Source organism: Pinus tabuliformis, chromosome 6 (genome assembly GCF_031772625.1).
Source record: "Pinus tabuliformis cultivar Carrire ecotype Pingquan chromosome 6, CPIR1, whole genome shotgun sequence".
NCBI classification, from domain to species: domain Eukaryota; kingdom Viridiplantae; phylum Streptophyta; class Pinopsida; order Pinales; family Pinaceae; genus Pinus; species Pinus tabuliformis.
Window position 1 is genome coordinate 1,996,145,283 of NC_142292.1, and position 24,184 is coordinate 1,996,169,466.

The window sequence follows — 24,184 nt, forward strand, 5'->3', positions numbered from 1 at the left end:
TTAGGATAGACTCTTCCAATTTATGGGTTAGCTTCAACCAACTCTCCTTCTCCTAATTTGAGCTTTGTCATAGTTAGCATTCAACAAAAAAAAATCTAGCCCAAGCTTGTCTAACCTTAGCAACCTAAAGCTCTGATACCACTTGATCTGAAATTGATCTAAGACAAACAATAAGGTATTACAGACTCATGTGCGTGGATGAGCCTATGTTTTTTTTTGCAATAGATCGATAAGATTGCGAAATACACAGACAATGAAGCAGTTAAAGAAAACATAATAAGCAACACATATAAACACAACAAGTATAATAAGGAGTTCACCCAATACTCCTGGGCTACGTCTCCTGGTCCAACCTTTAGTGGTGGCCTCTCTATTATGTTTTCAAAGCAGAGTTTTTACAACAGTGAGCTCAATTTGAGTCTCACTCAACAGGTATAAATCAGTACGACTGTACTTGGATCCCGCAAGTCTCTGGAGTACACAGACTCTCCTTATTGACTCTTGACCTCTATTGGTCACAGTAGTATGAGCCCAAACTGAGACTCATACATGACATGCATTACAGAGGAGTGCACTTGAACCTCTCAAGCCTTCTCTAGAGTACACAGACTCTTTGACCCTCTCTTTCTCTGTCCTAATTCTAGCTCGATGCTGCCTTTGCTTCTGTAGGTCAGCTCGGCTTCTTCTCTCCGCTTTCAGCTTACTGCCTACTGCTCTTGCCTCTGCTTTTTGTCAGTTTGTGGCTTTAAAGCCAATTTGCTTCCTGACTATTCGTTTCCGCTTCTCGGCTTTCCGGTTCCCCTGCCTCTGTCCGTTTGAATCCCTCTATCCTGCGTAATCAGTCACTGTATAACGCCTCATCGGGAGGTGGCCAAATATTCCATAACGGATGAGAGTCAGTTCTCTTGGACATATTTGAAACGGCCATTTTTTCAGGTTAACTCCAAGAATACCCGTGAAACACGACCTTCTGCCAACGCATCGTCCATATCGGACTTCAAATCCTATGTGATCTTGCTTTATAATCTTGTCAAATTCGGTCATCCATTGGAACGCGTCTCCGCCGTTGATCTGGGGGCCCCAGATCCTATAGTTGTAGTTCATATTGCGCGGTTGAGTAGCATGATGTTTACCCGTCCGATGTGAGCGGTTCTCTCTCTCTTCCCCGGGATGCGTGGCAATTGCTGTATGGAATCGGGTGGAACTTGGTTGAAACTGCTTACCGCTCGAAGCCCATTCGATATCCTGTCGGTTTTGTGGAATCCCGCTCCGATGGAACCGAAACAATATTTTCCGCGTTTTATAATTATTTTGGGTCCGAGTGCTCGGGGCTTCTCTTCACTGAGAGGTTTGCCCTGCGATATCAGAAACTACCTCCGTTGCTTAAATTTGCCCTGCATTTGCTGGTTGGTGTCAGCACACGTTACCATGGTCCGCCGCTGTGCGCGCTAGATTGATGGCCCTCGTGATCCGTGCTGATCGCCATTGCAACTGTTTGAGGATTCCCTCCGATAACTTGATCTTTATAAGACTTTGAATCTTTGGCATGATTTTTAAAGAGTTCATGAAAACTTAAAGAGTGTTCTAGGATCCATTCGGATCACCATATAAATATCTTTTCTCTTTTGATTCAAGTAAAGTCAAATGCCTGGGCCTAATTAAAGACTTGTGTGTTACTCTAGTTCAATACCCAGGTAAAAGTATTGTCATGGATATTGTAGTTGCTGATATCCCTCCAAAGTATGGAATGTTGTTATCTCGCTCATGGGGAGAAAAATTGCAAGGATATCTACAATTAGACATGTCTTATGCCACAATTTCAGTGTTTGGTCAGCGCAAAAAGCTTCATAGAGAAACTTTGATAAAATACATGGTCAATATTACAGATAAACCACAAAGCTATTCGATTTATTCTGTGCATCCGGATATGGATTCTTTCATTTTAGACACTGAAAAGGACAATAACATAGTTGTCAAACTAGAACATAAAGAACCTAACAGTGAAAACATATTTCATGAATCTAGGTGGCACTTAGAATTTGATGGTTCAATGAACAGATTAGGATCAGGTGCAGGAGTTTGGATTCATAACATGGAAAATAACCATTCTGAAGGTCATGCCTCTAGATTAAACTTTAAATGCACACACAACATGGCAGAGTATGAAACCTTAATCTTAGGATTGCAAATTGTAAGAAAGCTTGGAGCCAAGAGAGTTTCCATCATGGGAGACTCTGAATTGATCATAAAACAAATTAGAGGTGAGTATTCTGTGAATAATCCTAGACTTAGCCAATACAGAGAAATTGTCCTAGATCTCATTAAAGAACTTCTTGAAATTGATTTTGCTGCTATTCCTAGGAAACAGAACATGCAAGCTCACAGTTTGGCTACTTTTGCCAGCACTTGCAGATTACCTTTTCAACCTAATCACCACTACATTGTAGAGGTGAGACACAAGCTTGTTATACTTGATAATATGAAATATTGGCATATTTTTTTCACAAGATTCTCAAATCTATGATTTTATGAATGCTGAGGGAGAATTCCAAAACTGTAACATAGATACTGATTGTACAGTAGATGACACCATGGATAGTGAAATAGATATAAATGCTTTAGATGTAAATAAACCCACTAAATTCACTAAAGTAGAAATAGATAACTTAGAAAAAGTAGAAATAGAAGAACTAGTTAATGATGATTCTGAGATTTTAAACCTTAAAAATAACTTTTTGCCTAAGGGATTAGTCCCATTAGAAGATTTGTTTGATTCAAATGATGTAGCTAGGAAACCAAAGATGGAGCCTTTAAGATCAGACATAGAAGAATGCAACCTGGGAACAGAAGAAAAACCTAAGCTTGTTAAGTTATCCAAAGCATTACCTCCAACTGAAAAGCTGAAATACATAAGTCTGTTTAAAGAATTTCAAGATGTCTTTGCCTAGAGTTATGAAGACCTCAAGTCTTATGACACCAACATTATTCAACATAAGATACCCATCAAAGAAGATCAGAAACCCTTTAAACAAAAGCTTAGGAGAATTAATCTAGTTCTTATGCCATTGATTGAAAAAGAAGTAAAAAGGATGTATGAGGCACAAATCATAGCACCAATTAGATATTCAGATTGGGTCTCTAATTTAGTCACTACTAGAAAGAAAATAGGAGAAATCAAACTCTGTGTTGATTTCAGAAACTTGAACAAAGTATCACTAAAAGATAACTATCCCCTCCCTAAAATGGACGACATTCTCCAGAGGGTAGTAGGGTCATCCAGAATTTCATTACTTGATGGATTCTCTGGACACAACCAAATCTTAGTTCAACCGGAGGATCAAGCAAAGACTGCATTTACTACTCCCTGGGATACTTTCATGTATTTAAAAATTCCTTTTGGATTGATGAATGCTAGAGCAACATTCCAAAGAGAAATGGACATAGCTTTTGCAAAATAAATCCATGACTTTTTAGTTGTTTACCAAGATGACATCACAATGTTTTCCAAATCAGATAATGAACATCTAGATCACCTAAGAAGAGTATTCTTAAATTGTAGAAAATTTGGTATTTCTTTGAATCCCAAGAAGACACTCTTTGGTCTAGAAGAAGGTAAACTCTTAGGACACATAATTTCAAAAGATGGCATTAGAATTGATCCAACTAGAATAAAGGCAATCCTAAACATCACTCACCCTAGGAACGTTAAAGAATTACAATCATTCTTAGGTAAAATAAATTTTCTTAGAAGATTCATTTCTAACTTAGTAGAACTAATCAAAGAATTGAATAACATGTTAAAGAAAGACTCAACCCTTAAGTGGACAGTAGAGGCTAAACAGTCTTTTGAGGCAATCAAAGAAGCCCTTACTAAAACACCTGTCCTCATAAGTCCTGATTTCAAAAAGGATTTTATAATTTTTTCCTTTGCTTCAGAACACACTATTGCAACAGTCTTGTTGCAAAAGAATGATCAGGGTTATGAGCAGCCTATTGCATTTTTCAACAAATCTTTAAGAGATGCTACACTAAAGTATAATATAATGGAAAAACAAGCACTTGCTTTAGTGAAGGCTATTAAAGATTTCAGAGTGTACATTTTATACTCACACATCATTGCATATGTTCCAAATTCAGTAGTAAAGGACATTCTAACACAGGATGGGTCTGAAGGAAAGGGAGGCAAATGGATTGCCACTATTTTGGAATATGATATTGAAATAAAGCCCACAAACTAATCAAAGGCCAAGGTTTAGCTAAACTTATGGCTGAATCAAACTGTCAGGCCTTAGATATAAATTTCATTGGTGCTCTAGACGATCAAGAAGACATGGCGACTTCACAGATCAGTGAAGCTTTTTTAGATTCACCTTGGTATACATATATCATATTTGTTTTACTAAATTTAAAAGCTCCTCCTGATTTATCTAGAACTAAAGGTAGATTTTTGAAAATGAAATCAATGAAATATTGTATCATAGACAATGCTTTATTTTGGAAAGATAATGGTGGCATTTTGTTGAATTGTTTATTAAAAGATGAAACTGACAAAGTTATGCAAGAATTTCATGCAGGAGATTGTGGAGGACACCTATACTGGAAAACAACTGGTGATAAGATTTTAAGGGCAAGTTTTTATTGGCCCATCCTTTTTGAAAATATCAAGAAATATGTGACCTTCTGTCATAAATGCCAAATCTTTGAAGGCAAGAAAAATCTATTACCATTTCCCCTAAAACCCATCTCCACAGAAATGCCATTTCAGCAGTGGGGTTTAGACTTCATTGGTGAAATTCACCCATCCTCCTTAGCCCAACATAAATGGATTTTGACAGCCACTGATTACTTCACCAAATGGATAGAAGCCATCCCTTCTAGACAAGCCACTGATTCTGTCATCATCTCATTCCTTGAAAACAATATCCTTTCAAGATTTGGATGCCCACAAAAGCTCATTACTGATAATGTAGCTGCTTTCAAATCCAAGAAAATGATAGAATTTTGTAATAGATACCACATTACCCTTGGCCATTCCACAACCTATTATCCTCAAGGTAATGGACTTGCAGAATCCTCAAACAAAATCCTTGTTAATATCATCAAGAAATTGTTAGAAGACAATAAGAATGCCTGGAACAAAAAGTTGGTTAATGCCTTATGGGCAGATAGACTAACTATAAAAAAGTCCATTGGTACATCTCCTTATCAGCTAGTATATGGAATGGATGTTGTTTTTCCATCCTCTTTAGGAGTGCTAGTGATGAAAATGATTCAAGAACTGCATGTAGAATCAAATGATATCCAAAGTAGGATAAATCAAACAATTCATTTGCAGCAAACCAGAGAAGAAGTCTACGTCAAATCCCAAGTGATCCAAGATAAAATCAAAAATATTTTTGACAAGAAAACCAAAGCTGATGATTTTTACATAGGTGATAAAGTACTCAAATGGGATTCTAGAAGAGAAGAAAAGGGTAAACATGGGAAATTTGATTTCCTATGTCAAGGCCCTGATATCATTTATGGTTGCAGAGGTAAAAATGCATTTTTCTTGAGGCAATTAAATGGAACAGATCTACGAGGTGGACCAATCAATGATAGAATGTTGAAGCATTACTTATCCCCGGATTAACATTAGTTCACTTGTTTACTATGCTCATTGTTCATAACATTGCAGAGTTTAGATTGGATTGGATGATTATCTTTTGAAGTCGAAGCCCGAAGAGAAGGCCCTAAGATTTCAAAGGTGTACCATCATATGTATGAATAAAGCAGATCACAAAGAAGCAGTTACAAGGCAAGCACAGTCAAAGTTTCAAAGGCTATTGATCTTAAAGTTCTTGACATTTCACCAGGAAATGCCATCCCCATGTGGTGCCACTATTAGGGTCATATAATAATAGGATTCATAATTTTGAATTGGTTATGATTAGTCTTACTGTACATACTTTTGCTTTCTGCAAAATGTTTTCCTATATTAAAAATAAAAAATGTAAAGAGGGTAAGTCCTAAAAGAAAAATCAAAGGACTAAAAGAAAAGGATAAAAAATAAAATAAAATATGAACCCCACCAAAAAGAGATTAAAATAGATTCTGAAAGTGATGCAAATTCAAATGCCACTACTTTTTACTTTGCTTTGCAAAAATAAGATTGTGTGCAGCTTGTCAAAAATGCCACAATCCATGATGGTCAAATAGTTTAATCTTGATTCATTCATGCTTTAAATTTCAAGTTGATAGATAGAGAATAAAGATCTAGCCAAACTGTTTAATCTTGGCAGATCAGTAGTTAGGTAGAGAATAATAAGGAGCTCATCAGTTTAATCTGAGCCCTTGGAAGTTATAAGGTTAGAATTAGATAGTTTTCTTATCAAAGAAAAAGAAATCAAGGGTCAGCAAGCTCAAATTCACCCATTGAATGAAGGGAAAATGCTAGGGTAAATAAAGGGTAGGTACAAGAGGTTTTGGATTGCACAAGGTTGCAAGCTCAAATGCATCTTCATTATGATTAATCCTATATTTCATGTGCAGGAGGTACTATCAAAGGAAAGAGGACATTCACAAAGGTTGAGTAGTACTTTGGCTATTTACCCAAAACAAGTTCTATATGATTTTAGGCCAAAATACTAAAGTTCATTCACTAATTGCCCCTCATTCACTCAAAACCTTACAAATCCCCTCCATTACCCCTTCATTACTTTTCATTCACTAATTTCCCCTTCATGATTCCAAAGGACCCTTCCCTTTCACTTCCTCTCATTTTAACACTTTTACCCTTTATTTCATACCTTTCCCTAGACATTACCCTTTAAAAATCATTCCCCCTTTATTAATTTCCCTTTTTCCCTTAAAAACCCACTAAACCCCCTTATCCTAAGTTTGAATAATGTATCGGGCCCCATCCAAAAAACCCTCCCCGATACCCTTTTTAACTTAACCCTTACATTATTCTAACCTATAATCCTATTTTATATATTTAACCCCCCATTTTATAAATCCTGACCCTCACTAAACCTTTGAAATATATTAAACCCGCCGCATTATTAAAACCCGACCCCACTTCCCACTCACCCCTCGCAACTCCGCCGCGCGATAGCCCTCTGATCAAACACTCCCAGATCTGACGGCCCATATCCATATCGCGCACTCCCACCGTCCAACAGTTAAAAGCTTAAAAGCACGCGAGATTCACGATTTTGCTTGAGCGCTCTTTTGCTACGTGGCATCCCCACGTTATATCGTGTGCTCTCAGAAAATACTGTCCATCACTCAAAAGTTGTGCGATATGCCATTAAACCGCCTCCCCACATAAATGGAAACCACCCACTGTTCACACTTTAACTTCGCGCCCAAAGGTTAACCGCTGTCGGTTAAAAACAAAAAAAAGAAGCCCCCTTTTCACTCTTTTTACTGTTATTTCCTTGTGAACACATCTGTAGATAAATTCTGAACCCTGAAGCTCTACTCAACCATTTTAACCTCACCTGCAACCAGAAGACACGATAGACTTCAAATTTCAAGCAACACACATACAATTCAAGCCTCAAAAACCTCCGCTGCTACCACAGAACCTTGTCTGCACACCTAATCGTCATTTTTCCAGGTATTCTTGAAAGAACCAGAACGACTCTCTATTTAAGCTCTGCATAGTAATTATAAAAGGTTAATTAATTGAAATTAATTAAAAAACCTTCCCAAGCTAAAATAACCCCATTATGCCTCCAAAATCCATTTTCTGCACACTGTATTCACCCTTTCCACAGTTCCAGAACTCCTAACCCTACTCCTAAAGCCAGAGAAAGAGTAATTCAATAGAATAAACCAAAGTATGGCTTCCCAAAACATTCTAAATGAGAAACCGCTGCAAACCCCTCACCTAGATGTTGACCACCCCCCATTGGTTGACACATATTTCCAAATTAAAGACACAGCATCCCCCATCCATCTATTGAAACTCCACTGTTAGAGTAAAGACAAATTTTTGAACCAAAATGATGACATTAATCTATGGGAATCCAATTTGCCCAAATACTTGTTCCCATAGGTATACCAGTTCCCTGAAATCATCCATCTATGCCAAAACTGTTATATCCCAAGCCAAAGAGCCATAGTCTCTCCTAACCAGTAGATTTTGTTTACAATCACTGCAGAGTCAATAAACCAAATGCTGCAGATCTAGCCAAACCCAAATGAAACCCCATTTTCCATTGAATACCTACTTGAACTCTATTTGAAGCTGGACCTTCCCAAGAAGACTCAAATCTTTCAGACTTTCATCCTAGAAGAGTCTCATACCCCTACAGACAGTCCCCCATACTCTGCTACCATTTTCTCTGAGAGGGCTAGACAAATTGTGACCATGCTCTCTTGTATTCTAGGATACACCATAGATGAGCATGTAGATGAGCCTATTCTTGCTTTCCTCTCTATTTTTTGCCCAGGCAAGCATCCAGCTGCAATTTTTATTTTTGCCCTATACTTGGCAAATAAAATCCATGATCAATTGATCAGATTGCCAAATGAAAGAGTATTCAAATACGCTTCAGTATTATTCAACATGTTCTTGTATTTCCAATTAGATAAGTTTCCAGTTAATATCCAGAAGCTGGACACTAAGGGCCATCCCAAATTAGTCATCTTTTAGACACCCTTAATCCAAAAGTATTCCATTGTTTTCAGTTACAAAGAGTTCATTGATTCCTTTGTGCATCCAGTTGTAAATATGCTAACCAGTAGCAATCAACCCAGGATCGGTGATGAAATAAAAAGAGTTTTGCAATTGTCTAAGAACAATAGAATAGGAGACTAGTATCTATAGAAGGGCCACACTGAAATTAGAATATATGGATGCCAACTCACTCCCTATAAGCTGCCCAAATATCTTCCCATGAGGATATTTGCATTAGAATATATCAGGCATATTATAAACTCAGATGATGTGAATTTCCTATCAGCTAGGAAGAAAACACAGTTCAAGATAAAAACCAGCTTGGTCCTTTTATCTGTAATAATAGGGAGGCTGGAGAAGAAGCAGAGAAGTGTTTACAGGAAATGAAGTTTAGTAGCAGTTTTAAATGGTAGTATGACCCTTTAGGATTCATAAACAAACTAAGGCTCAAATTCAAATTAAGCCCTTTTATGCATGAGTCTAGGGTAGACATTGAAAAATATGCCAACCAATCAGAATGGTTGGAAAATACCTTGATAGATATGGAGAAACAGATGGATACTAGTTCCATTCTGCATACTCCAGCCCTGTAAGACAAAAGTACAAAGAGGACCAGGGAAGAAGGTTCTTGTTCAAGCATAGATACAACACATGATAGATTTGAAATCATGTACAGGAAGAATCCCAAGCTAAATCCTGTCAATGAGCAAGAAGAGAAAGAAGAGATAGTTGGGACAGTTGAGACACTTCAAATCATTGATAGAGAAACAGTGGTCAGAGAAAATACAGCTCCATTAGTTTCAGAGGAAACTCATCAACCTTCCACCTCTAATACCCAAAGCATTCAAAAACAACTTAGCATAGAGATTTCTTCATCAAGCAAACTAGTAGATAAGGAAAACAACATAAAGGAGAAGTATAAAGAGATCAAATTAAGGAATGAGACATTAAGGGCTGAAACATATGCCCAGTATTTCAAATGGACTCCTAGCAATCATAATAGGTTGATGTCAACTTTTGACATTAAAACTGGTAAAATGCAAATGACCTTTTTGCAGTCTACACTCCAGCAGCCTAAATCATCAACAAACTACAGGAAGACTGAATTTGAAGTTTTGACCGGGGATGTTCACCCTATTGATCAAATTGAATTTCATAAGTAGGCAGGGGAAATGATCTACTCAACAATGACCAACAAGGCCATGAGTGTTCAGAAACTTCAAAATTCTCTAGACAACATCACAACACAATTTAAGCTAGAGAAAGAATCCTCACAGGCAAAAGATAACATAATCAAGTCACTAGAATACTTGGTTATTGATATTGGATATAATCCAAATGACATCAAGGCTACAGAAAAGCTCATAAAGAAGAAAAATGAAGACATTGTTGCACTGAAGAAACAATTGAAGTTGCCTCCTTCTGAACATCCACAGACCAAGGAGGTTCTAGAGAGCCAAAGCCAGAAAGATGAAATGATGGACCTCATTCTCCAGCTAAATGCTCAATTAAAAGAAATGGAGAATGAATTGGAAAATTTAATACAACTGAAACAAGCCAGCATTGAGACAACCACTGCCACTGCTATTCCTACAGTTACTACAACAGTTCCTTCTACTTTGGCAGCTTCATTGGCCCCATCAGCTCCACTAGCTACAACACTTCCAGCTGCAACACATTCAATAACAACAACAGCTCATCCTAGTGATGAAGCAGCTAAATTGGTCAAAGCCATGGAGGATATGTCCATCTAGACCACTGAAATAAATAGACTTAAGGAAGAGATCAAAAGTCTAGAGGATGAGAAGAAATTGGCTCAAATTATGCATAAGAATGAAGTCCAGAAGACAAACAGGTTGAATGAAGAGATTGGAAGCTGGAAAAAGAATTAACATTGAAAGAGCCACTAGCCCAAGCAAAACAACTTTTATGGGCCAATATCATTGACTCAGTCAATGATATTTATGATTTAGTCAAAGAGGCTGGTGAAGCAATTCAAAGGGTTAAGGCCGAATTTGGAAACATTCCAGAAGAAGCCTCTAGGATAATCCAGTTCCTTAACTCAAAGAAGAAATATGAATTGCAAGAGCTTGGAATCGCTGACAAAACTGGCACTATACTAGAGGTGAAGAAGGTAATCACCAAGAGGAACATGATGATATAGCTTGAGGACAAATGCCAAACAATGGAGCTAGCTATAGACAGGTTCATGGTCAAATTTGATGCTTTGAGGCATAAAGGTCTACCTAATCCACTGGTAATTAATGACAGGTTAATGCCACATGAAGACTATGACAAGAGAATCAGAGAAGTGGCAAAGGAACAAGCTAACAATTCATCCATGAAAGGGATGCCAATAGGAAAAGTCCTTTACCAGGCTTTTGAGAACCTCTTTTACCTCCAGCATGAGGTAAAACATCTTTTTGTAAACAAACCCACCTTTGAAAAATATACAGAAACTGATGAAGTTTTGTCACATGGAATAAGTCGATCTTGCGGACAAGATAGACCTTCCTAGAATCTAAAGAAGACCTAATGACAAGCAAACCAACCAGACACTATCTTTCTCTAAATATGCTTTGATTAACAATGGCAAGCAAGTGTTTTTAGGGCTTACCTTAGGTCCAACGCAAGCTTGTGGATGCCCTCGCTCCTTCGATCCAAATGATTTCCTTTGTCGTGAATCTGCAAACACAAACAAGGCAAACAAATTAAATAGCACCTGAAAAGCCAATTGCATAAAACATATTTAACATGAAAGTCAAGGAGTCCATGAAGCAAATAACATGAGATACTTGTTGAGAAAAATGAGTTTGATTGTATTAATTCAAAAGAAGAAGAACTTTACAACCTTTGCCTTGACGCTGTACAAGCTCCTCCCATGGTCCAGCAAGAAGTCTCCTCTACTTTGACAAGTTTCACTCACTCCCCAATGAAGCCAAAAAGGTATGTGATCTCTCCTCTTAAGCTCAACTAGGAAGTCTTGATTTCACCAGCATTTACCCTCAAAAATGTTCAGCTTCTAACCTCCTTAGCAACCAGCCCAATGCCTGTATTTATAGTGCAATGGAGGAAGGTTACTAGGTCCTCCTTCAAAGGGATAAAGCCCTCCTTCAAAGGGATAGCTCCTCTCATCAAGGGATTAGATCCTTCTCTTTTGGGATGCATGAACCACCTCAGAGCGAACAATCCACATCAAAATTCCTTCTAGAAACCTCTAGAATTAACCCAAAGTGAGTTTTTTAAGATAAAACTTGCACCTTTTGACTTTCACAGGGGTCCGCACCTACACCGTTAGGGACAGAGCGGGCAGGTCCTCAGTTTTTGTACACAGAAGGTGCGGGACCGCAGGTGACAGTGAGAGAAAGTGCGGAACCAGAGTTACATTGATTTTTAATGTCTTTCTCTCATTTTCAAAGCTTGATTTGAAGAGCTGAGGTCTAAGACTTGCTTAGGAGGACAGTACAAGTGATGATAGACCCATACTGACTGCAAATAATCATGGTGACGATATTTTTGTGTAACAGATTGCCCCCTAAAGTGCGAAGTCTGTAGTAGATGAGGATTTCATTGATCATTTAGGAACAGTGAAGTACTTTATCATTTCGAGGATCATCTTGTGGAGAGCTCGGTTGGAACCTGAAAAAACATTCAATGCAAGATATATATATGAGATCATATCATCGCTGAGGTAGGCATTCCCATACTCAGATCAAAGCTGACTAGAAAAACTAACTACTGCTCTGATATAGGAATGATCTTGTAAAACATCACAAGTAAAGACTCGTGTGGACACAGTATGGACGCAGCCATTTGTTTATGAATAGTCCATTATATAATGAATACAAAATTTCTCGCAGCCTGGATTGTGGAAACTAGATCCAGGGTCTTCATTTCTACTTCTCGAAACAGTACGATTCTATCCATGCGAATGAATGTGTTGATGTCGAACATGGTAGAAACCACTTGATTACCAGTTAATGATGTAAACTGTTAACAAGTGTGAGAGAAACCACCAGTGATGTCAATGGCTCTCAAAGTAACCAGTACAATCCATGAGATGTGAATCAATGTGTTGATGTCGAACATGTCATGGAATCCTTTGATCGAAAGTCAATGATGTAAACTGTCGTCAAAGGCGAGAAACCTGCCATTGAGCCATGCAGATCTCAAGGTACTGACGATTCCTAGATCATCTTTCTAGATAATGAGCTGATGTCGATAGAAAGCGATCCGTCGTAGGCAAGCCCACAACACGAAATCATAGATCAAGTTGAAGAAATTTAGTTGCAAGGACTGACTTAGGGATGGTCAAGATGGATGACAGATATTTTGCAGATGAATGGCTTATTGGCAGTGACCTCTTGAACACATAACGACACGACAGATGGCTTGGTGACAATTGACCCAAAGTTAATACCCAGAAACCGGCTGAAGACTTTCAAGGTGGTTTGATCAACTGTTAGGCAAAGGATTTCCCAACCCAGGTGAATAAAAGTGTTGTGTTCAAGAGTGGTTACAAAGTATGACAAACAGGCTCATTTTCCTCTCTTTTCCCCCACCATTTCTGGCAAGTACCTCTTTATTTTTGACAAGCTTGAGGAGGATAACATTTGCTTGATTATAAGCTCATCCTTCGGATGAGTCCAACTTAGTTTAAATTCGAACCCTAAGAAGGAGTGGTTCGTTCCTGTTTGTAATTGAACAGGTCCTTTACTGTGAAATTTTAACGAGTCCAGTATAGGAGAAACTCGGCGTTTTTCAATTTTAGAGAGTCTGAAAAAACTTAAGGAGACTCCAGGGTTGACCTTTTTCGTAAATTTGTGTCTCTCAAGCCCGAAAAAGTATAAAATAATACTTGAGAGAACCGCTTGATCTTTTACGACCAAGGAGTACTTTTTGTCATTAGTGCCCTTGATCCGAAAAAGTAAAAAAGCGATCAACGACACGTCGTTTTATAACCGATATCGAATTTGAAACGACAAAAATCCAGCAATCTTTTCATGTTTTTACGGTCGGAAAAGAGCTGTAAGTGGACTGTCTTTTAATTCCGTTTTAATGAGTTTAAAAGAAACACTCGGCAATCTTTTCATGTTTCAGGAGTCAGAAAAGAGCTTAAAGGTGACTCTAAATGTTTTTTCGTCGAAAATGATAGATTTCGCCTGAATAATCTTTTATCTTGCACAAAAACACAAACATTACTAATACCTGTTTGAAATAGATAAAAATGTCGCAAAAATACCTTTTCAAAGTGAAACATAAACAAATTTGCAATTTATTTACTCAAAAAAATTATAAAAAGGGCCTTTGTCAATTCATTTTTACCGTTTGAGTTTGGGTGAGAAAATAGTGCTTTTGCTCAAAAAACTTCCCGTGAAGATTGCGGAAAATCCAACTGTCGGAATCGAATGCCGTCTTCTCCAGGTAATCCAAATCATCCCACTCTTCATTTTTGACGGTTTAATTTTTTGTTTTAGTCATTTATTTCATTTTTGGGAGGGTTTTTAGGCATAAAACCCGCGTGCGGGGGCCCGCAGGTTTACCACTGCTGGCCTGCGGACCCCGAATTTTTCTCCATTGGGAAAAAGCTCGGGGTCCGCACCTTCCATGTAGACAAAGTGCGGTCCCACGCACTGTGTCTAACCTGGAGGGTGCAGTCCCCATCGCAAAGGCTTTTAACCCAAAAATTCTCAAAAATGGACCAATCAAAATAATTTCTAGCAATTTAATTTATCCTTATACTTGATGCAGAGAGTACATCATGCTAGATTGGCGTGAACGAGAGCATGAGGACGTGGATGCTACCGCATGGAATCATCAGCCTTCACTTGATGCTTTGAGGGCGTGCGGCTTGTACAAATTCTGGGCCATTCTTGGCATGAGGGCTCAGGTGGATTTCTTACAGTGGATGGTTGACAAATGGAGCGTACAGGACCACTGATTTTTCATTGGTGGCCACCAGCTCGAAATCGAGTTGGCGGACATATATTTCTTAACTGGTTTGCCTAAGAGAGGCGAAGACTTGACTTTGTTTGGGGCTAGGGCAGGTGGCCAGTCTGTCGATAGCCTCAGGCTAGAGTACTGCAACAGCCAAGCTAGAGACAAAGGGATAGACATAAAGACCATATCCCGTCCTGAGCTCATGGTGATTGCGTTTACTGTCACCAGACTTTGCGGAGCTGCCACATTACATATTGCCACCGGATCCCAGATGCATATGGCAGTTGATTGTTTTCGAGGCACCATCTTCAACTGGTGCGATGCTGTGTTGGCTAATGTGAAAGGCCAATTGACCAGGGCCAAGAACGGACGACTAAAGACCTTTGGTTATGGGGCTTTGGTCGCGAGTTTTGGCCTGGAGAGGGTTCCTATGTTGATCCCGCAACACCTTACTGTTGGAGTTGGGCTTCCTCGAGAGCCCAAACTGATGCGATGGGTCGCAGTTATGGCCCATCACCCGGACGAGAGGACAGAGGTTGCTTGATTCAAACCTGAGTATTTCCAATGGCTGGAAAACCAGGTCTTTTCTATTAAGGACTTCCCTTACGCTGGGATAGATTTTCGTGGTGACCCAGACATGGTTCTTCCACCAGGAGAGCAGTGGGATGAGTCAGGTAAAATCCTTTTCAACATTTTTCCTATTTTAATTTTTTTTGTTATTTTTCCATCGTCTCAAAACTGATAGTAAAAATTTCAAATGCAGATGTGGGTCCACAGCGACCAGCCGCTCTCCGGCCTTACGAGAGGAAGCAACCAGTTGCACCTGCGCCAGCCCCACAGGATGAATCAGCAGAGGTTTTGGCCGAGTTGGAGGGTCATCTCGAGCGCTTGACATGAGATATTCCTGAGACCACTATAGATGACATTCCTCGTCGACTTCAGCGCTATGTGATTGGGGTCCCGGGACCTTTTAGGAGGTTCCTTTGCAAGGTGGCCCGTGCAGTGGTTTCTTATAGAGATCATCACCAGTGATAGGATGATCGCCTATTTTGGGCACATGTGACATTTTTGTTTTTTGTACTTATCAATTTTGCCGATCATAAGGTGTTTTTCAACCTATGATCGAGGACGATGTATTTTTTGACACACTCCTATATATATATCGCTATTACTGGCTTATCTTGTAAATCATGTTATGGAATGGTTTTAAATTTACATGTATGATTATTGCAAATGTCTATTTAACATTCGAGAAGCAATTACATCTGCTAATGTATTTAAAGATCTTGGAATATGCTGATATTCAATATAATCAAATTCACGTTCCAAGAGACGCACTCTCAAAAATAATCTCAATAACACTGGATTTCTAATGGCATACACTCTATTAAGCTGTAATACAATGAGTTCAGAATATAACCTCACTATCAAACTCCGAATCCCAAATGAAATAGATTCAGATAATAACTCAATCACTACACTATACTCGGCAATGTTGTTCATTGTTTGACCGAGGCTTACCCCATGCATAGATACTAACTTGTCAGAGGGCGAATAGATAACCCAAGCTGCGGAAGAGATGTTCCGTGTATTACGACAAGCACCATCAGGGAAACCAATATATGTTTGGAGAGGCATCGACATCTGCAATATCAAGAGTAAAACCAAGATAAGCAGGAATAATGACGAAAAACACTCTCAAAGCTAAGCACACTGTTTAAACTAAAACACACCAGCTAGAAAGAAAAAACTATCCTAACTAAAAATCTCCATACCCATTCTTTTAAGCATAATACCTCTTCAAGTAAATGCCATTTCTGGGTTTACCCAAAGAGTCCCCGTCAAATTCTACAAATTCATAGGCCCCTTTGGCTAGCTTTCGCTTGACAACATAGGGACCATGCCACATAGGAACGAATTTTCCAGCGCTTAATTTGTCATTAGCTTGATCGTAAACTAAGACTAGATCTCCTTCCGAAAAATTTCGAGGGGTCACATTTCGATCATACTGAGCTTTCATGCGTTTTGCGTGAGTCTCGATCGCCAATGCAGCATCACGTCGATTCTCAGCCAAGTATAACAAACATTTTTCCTCTTCGGAAGTGGCTGGAAGTAACTCGATGGCCATTTGCAGTGACGGGATTTCGCATTCAATGGGTAACACGACTTCCAAACCATAGACTAGTTGGAAAGGAGTGAACCCTGTTGATGTTTTTACTGAAGTTCGGTACGCCCAAAGCGCTGAAAATAGCATGTTGTGCCAATTCGATCGATGAATCCCAGTGATTCGTTGGATCATGATAACTAAAACTTTGTTGATGGATTCAACCAGACCATTCGCTTGTGGATAATAAGGGGTTGAACTATCGTGACGTAAACCAAGCTGGCCTGTAAGTTCGGTCATCATAACATTTCGAAAATGATGCCCATGATCAGTGATTATTGCTTGCGGGACACCAAACCTAGCAATTATATGATTGAATATGAAAATTGCAGCTGTCTTGCCGTCTGCCTCAAATGTAGGCATCGCCTCGATCCACTTAGTAAAATAATCTACCGCAAGGATGATATACGCATGCCCCCCGACCGAGTGAGGGTTACATGTAATAAAATCGATACCCCATTTGGCAAAAGGACCAACGACAATTATAGGGTGGAGAGGAGCAGGTGGAGCGCGCATCTTACGATCAAAAATTTGGCAGTTGTGGCATTTTCGAACCGCCGTAATACAATCTTTAAATAAAGACGGCCAGAAGTAGCCAGCGCGCAATATCTTTTGGGCTGTGGCAAACCCAAACATATGACCGCCACACGCTCCAGAGTGACAATCATTTAGAACCCTTTCAGCTTCCTCGTGAGTTAAGCAACGTCGAAAGACAGAGTCCGCCCCACGGCGATAAAGAGTATCTCCAATAATCTTGAATTGTTGGGATTGGAATCGAATTTTTCGACGTTCTGACCTTGAAATTTCTGGCCGAAAGGTTTGGGTCTAGAGATAAACGATGATATCCCCATACCACGGATCTAAAGCGCTGATTAGAAACAAGGATTCGTCCGCAATGGGCTCCTCCGCCACAGTTTCCGTGTCAGCACGTGGGAAGTCACACATTAACTCCGCAAAAACTAAAGATTTCTTAGACTTAGATTTCTCAAATTCCAAGTCGAACTCCTGCAGGATAACGATCCATTTAGAGTACTTGCCCCCTAGCAATTGCTTGGTCAAAATGTAGATCATAGGGTTGCAATCTGAAATTACCGTAGTTTTACGTAGTAGAATGTAGTGACGAAAACGTTGGACAGCTTGAACGGCTGCCAATGCCAATTTCTCCACATGTGAGTATTTTAGCTCAGTTGGATTTAAAGTTCGACTAAGGTAATATATCACATATTCAGTTCCGAATTCATCTTCCTGATCTAAGACCATTCCAATGGTGGAATGAGAGGCGACGAGATACAAGAAGTAATCCTGGTTGTAGTTGGGAGGATGCAACAACGGTGCATGGGTCAACGCGTGTTTGAGTGCATCAAAAGATTTCTGAGCTATCTCATCCCAATAGAATGGAGTATTTTGCTTCAACAACTGGGTGAAACCCTTTGTAACCTCGGCGTAGTTAGGAATGAATCGTCGTAAAAAGTTTGCTTTCCCTTGCAAACTTTGGAGTTGGCGAAGACTCGAAGGAGGAGGCAATTTGATGATAGCTTCGGCCTTCAAGGGATCAACGTGAATGTCGGCTTTCGAAACTACAAACCCCAGCAATCGACCCGTTTCTATACAGAAGACACATTTGTGTGGGTTCAACTGAATACGATAATGCCTACAGCTCATAAAGATTGCTCGTAAATGGACGAGGTGATCAGCTTGATGTAATGAATGAGCAGGCAAGTCATCGAGACAGGGTGGCATAATGTTCTTGATGTCATGAAACACATAAGACATCGCCCTTTGAAAAGTTGCTCCGGCATTCTTAAGCCCAAAAGGTAACTTGCAATAAGCAAATGTCCCCCATGGACAAATGAAAGCCATTTTTGGTTGATCAGCAGGTAGAATATTGATTTGATTGTATCCGGAAAAACCGTCCATGAAGGACAATATTTCACTGCCGCACAATCATCAATAATTTGATCGATATAGGGAGTTGGGTAATTGTCCATTGGACAGGCTCGATTAATGTCCCTATAGTCGATGCATATTCTTATTGTTCCCTGCTTTTTGTTAACCGGAACAATATTCGATACCCAATTCGTTAACGGGATCGGATAAATGAAACCAGCTTTCAATAATTTTTCAACTTCTGCTTTAATTGCAGCAGCTTTTCGTGGGTGAATCTGACCCAAACGTTGCCGGACGGGTTTAGCGTCCGGGTAAGTATTGATCTCATGAATAACAATCGCGGGATAAATTCCTGGCATTTCCTCATAGGACCAGGCAAACACGTCACGGAATTCTTGAAATAGGGCCTTATATAGCTGAATTTCGACATCTGTACACGAGGCACCTATATGAATGTTCTCAATAATTCCGGGCTTAACCGAAATGTCAATAGGAATAGTTCGAGAGATGTTTCCCAAATTTAACTCTGAATCGGGATGTTTCATTGGATTCTGAGGTTCCTTGACATATTTAGTTGTAAAAATTGATGAGAAAACATTTTCAAAACGATCATCCTCGGGTAAAAAAGAAGATCTGTGATGGAGATCTTCCCATGGTAAATCATCTACACTTAGGATTTCACGAATTTTCTCATCAGAGTGAACAAGTTCAGAAAACGTGGTTAAATCTGAGGTTGATGTGAAAAGTGATTCCTCATGGACCACATTCATTAAGTCATTTTCGGTTGAAGATGGGTCGGCAAACGACTGCACGACTTCATAGGCAATTTCATATGGACTCAAAGGCATGGCATTACCAAATGAGTCTATCTCAGATTCAGAAGGAACGATCCAAGGATCATCATAAACAATGGTGTCTGATGTAATCATATGAATAGTTGCAAATGAAGACGATGCGTTGATTGGAGGAAAAGGAAAAGTTCCCAGTAAACCGGCATCTTTAACTAGTCCTACTCCAACATCCTTATATGGGATAGTCGTTTTACCGACATGCTGAATACTCTCCGAAGAGGCTGGGTCGGATGAAAAGTAAGCCAGCTGGTCTATTGTTACGATCTTTCCATTGTGTGGAAACTTTATTACTCGAAAGACCGATGAAACGACCGCTGTCATAGCGTAAGACCAACTTCGACCCAAGAGAAGGTTGTAATCTAGAGGGGCATCAACCACCTCCACATCTAGACTAATGATTTTTCCTTCAACCCCTATAGGCAAATCCTGTAGAATGCCAAAAGGATGAAACCCACGGCCATCAAAGGCCTTTAGAATCGTCGGGGATTGATTTAGCGAAGGAAAACCAAGCGATCTCCAACACTGTATCGACACAATACACGTTGAGGCTCCCTCATCAATTACAGTCCGATGAATAGGCCTGTTTTTTACTATCACTGGCATCTGGAAAGCCATTTGATGAGGCAAACCCGCTGTACTATTTTCTAGATCGAAAATCATTAGGTTCGAGTCCTGAACATCAACAGCTCCTATAGCCGACAAAAGTAATTTACGTTGTGCTGGACATGATTGCAGCACTTCCAAAGCCGACATTGCTGAGGGTGAAACAGCTAAATCCTCAACAATGTTATAATTGTGAGCCGCTCTCGCATGTGGATTGAAAGATGACTTTCGAAGTATACCCTTGGCGGGCGGTTTGATTACCAAGTCTGGATTAGGTTTCTCGATCTGTAGTGGATCGGAACTGGGAGCTGAGGTTGATGGATTAGAATGAGAAGATTCTGCTTCTTTACCATCTACAAGACTTTTACTACCATAATCTTGCAATCGAGTCGCAATCCTAACACGGGACATCATCAGTATGGGTTCTTCATTGGCATTCGAGGATGAACTTATCATCTTACTGTCTTGAGCCGGAAAAGGATCCTTCAAAACAACAGGAGTTTGGGAACCCTTGACAATATTCGCAACCTCTGCACGATGAGGGCAGTCTCTTGTAAAATGTTCATCGTCACAGATGAGACAAGGATAACGAGGCTTGTGCTTTTCATCATTGGATTTTGCCTTTTCAGGTTTCTCCTTTGAACTTTTATCCGTTTTATTCTTCTTCTTTCCTTTCTTCTTCCCACCGGATTTTGATTTGGCTGTAGATGACTCTACAACGTGAATATCGGCGGAAATCTCTGCAGAAGAATCTCCTGTTGGGGAATCAGGCAAGGTTATGATAGGGGAAGAATTCTTGGAAGACTTCTTCTTACTTTTAGTGTTAACCGTGCCAATCATACCATCGACGGCATGAGATCCCGAAGGAGCTGCAGTGATTTGATTTTGCTTGGGAAGATCGAGGATTTTTTCGTGTAACGTACCTGACTGAGTATAGACCAAGTCAAGGTACTGTGCTTGAGCAATTACTTGCTCCTCAGTAACAAATCCGGCTTTAGCAACATCTTCAGTGATCTTTGGCAACAAAGATTTTACAAACCACTCAGCCAAGATCTGATCTGGAATAAATACCTTCACTAAATGCCGTCGACGTCTCCACTCATGAATATGATCTGAAATGTAAGTGGATGTCGATTGTTTTAGCGAAGTTAACAATTCCGTGCCATTTTCATATCAGACTGGCAACTGAAAATGAGTTAAAAACGAGGTAGCTAACTGACTAAAATTATAAAAAGTGCCTCGCGGTAACTCAATGTACCACTTGGCCGCGAGACCAATTAGAGTGCGCTGGAAAAGTCTAAGACGGATTGAATCATCTGTAATGGAGTTAGACGCACACCAGAGGTGGTAAGTCATCACATGGTTCGACGGGTCCTCTCCTGATTTACCTTCGAACTTGGGAATGTCACTGGGCAACTTATTCGGCATTGGCAGCCAAAACAGAAGATAATTAATGGGATCGTTCGTTAGGCGCGACAAGTCAGGTAAGTCCAAAGTTGCGATAAACGGTAACTGCCGATTAGGATCCCTAAAACTATGGGTCATGAGACCAGCCCCAGGAGGAGGATATCCAGGATAACTAGGAATAGGAATCGCGTTCGGGATATTGTATCCTCCCGGAAAACCAGGATTAACCGGACCGTACTGGGGTTGTTGAGGTTGTTGATAAGTGTACCCAGGGTACGGTTGATACTGATAGACAGGCTGCTGTATAGCAGGACCGAATTGGTACTGTCCCTGGTACGGTTGATAAGTGAATTGTGGTTGGCTTGTGACAACCGTACTTAAACCAGGTTGTCCTACAGGCATCTGAACCGAAGTTTGAATCGTAGATCCAGATGGTGGTAAAGATGTCTGAGGAGTAGATACATGAACAGTAGAAACCGGAGCTGTCGATACTCCAGAAGTAGGTGGGGTAGATTGAACAAATGTTGCAGCAGTTGTAGCAGTCGTTTGAGGCGGAGTACGAGGTGTACTAGGCCCAGGCTGAGAAACTACCGAAGGTACAGAAGTTTGAATGTTAGACTGGACTGGTTGCTGGGGTGTGCCAAAAACTAAGGGTTGTCCAGTTTGAGATGACAACTGTACACTTGGCTGCAATACCTATTGAGTTTGCGATGGATCCCACACTATATTCATTCCGGGGTACTGACCCATAACTGGTTGAGAATACTGAGGACCATAACCGGATTGAGGGTAGGATTGATAATTGAAAGGTACATTTCCCGTTCCTTGAACATACGTTTGACCGGAGGGTGGTTGGAAACCTTGGTTCGAGTATTGACCTTGGGGTTGATACCCTTGAGGCACATACTGATACTGGGGTTGACTTTGAGGTATAAATTGATACTGGGGTTGACCTTGGGGTACATATTGAGTCTGGGGTTGTCCTTGAGGAACGTACTGTCCCATAGGTATGTACTGTCCTTGAGGTTGCCCCTCAGATGCAAACTGTGTACCTTGAGGTTGCCCCCCAGGCGTTAATTGAGGCTGCCCCCCAGGCGGTAACTGTCCACCTTGAGGTTAAGGATTGGGAATAGAACCTGACATCATGAGAATGTCTTCTACGCTCAATGGCTTAGTACCATTGTTTCCAGTTAATAACCCTTGCTCAATGGGTTGAGGAGATGCTCCCGAAAAAGTCCCAGAAAGGGACTGATACCCGGAGGGAACAAAAGGACCGCCGTACAAAAAGGATTCAAGCGATTGAGTAAACATGGATGACTGTCCTGACATATTTATGGGAGTATAAAAACCTCTAGGTGTTGGGTGATAAGGAGCACGAGGTGGTGAAAAACTTAACCCTGAGTTTTCTAAAAGATTATTCAAAGAAAGATACCAAGAACTGCTCCTAGGTGGACTGTAAAAAATTGATTCACGCTCCCTTAGTTCAATAACAGGTTGATTTTCAGGGATAGGGATGCCTACTTCTTCTTCCGGAGCAAGTTCTTCAATAGCAATAAGTCCAGAAGGAAGATCTTGGGTGATTACTCTTTCTACCCTAGGTGAACCAGGACCACTAGAAGTTGGAGAAACAAACCCCGATGTCGGAGTAGCAGCAAATTCACTTTCAGGCTCGGATATTTCAGGTTCTTCACCTATATCACTAGTAGATGAAAAGCTACCAACAATTTCGGAAACAGACACTGACTGTGGATTATAATCTGCTACTAATGGTTGAAAATCAGGATGTACTATCAAAGAAGATTCTCCTTCCTCAGGTGACCCAACTCTACTGTCTCTAGGAGTTACGAGGACTTTCAAGCCTTCAAGCTGGCTCGGTACTTCCTCAGGAGGTTGGCCCCAAAGTCTGCGGGACTTCCTCAGTAACTCAGCCACGTTTACAAACTCAGGAGACTGGCCCCAAAGTCTATGGGACTGTCTTGGTAATTCAGCCACAGTTGAAAACTTTTAACTACTTCACATGCAAACAAAGTAAAATCTCAATGAAAAGCACCTAAAGTCTCTAGAGAACCAAACAAATTTGAATCACACACCTAAAGAATCTAAGAGATCAAACACACACAAATAGTAACTTTCCGTATTGAAAACACTAGTTGGTGATGAATTCCAACGTCGCAGAGTTCAATACAGAAATGGCGGTTCGAACAGTTACCCCGACAACCTGCTTAATGAATAGACTGGCACAAGTTTCTCCACTTAACCGTCTCGAGTGAAGAGAACCCCCCAAAAAATCCAAGTGAGTCTAGCCGACGTCTGCTCCAGGTACAACGGGATCTTCCCACCATTGTCACCTCAGGAAGAGTCCTAAAGAATATGGCCACTAAAGTTACCAACTGAGACAAATATACCTGGGGGAACAGTCTACGATCTGATACGCATGCAAGGGCAGAGTAGCAAGCTCAATCCCCTTGAAGGCTCCTTGACATAATCCAAGGTTTACCAACAAGTGACCCCAGGCTCCTCGACAATGGTTAATCCGAGGTTTACCATTTTTAATACGTGAATATCTGGCGTCGTTCCCAATGAGGAAGGATTGATTCCCACACTGGTTCGGACACGATCTCATGCTTCTCCTTTAAGAGGAGCTTTCCCAGAGCATAAATGCAA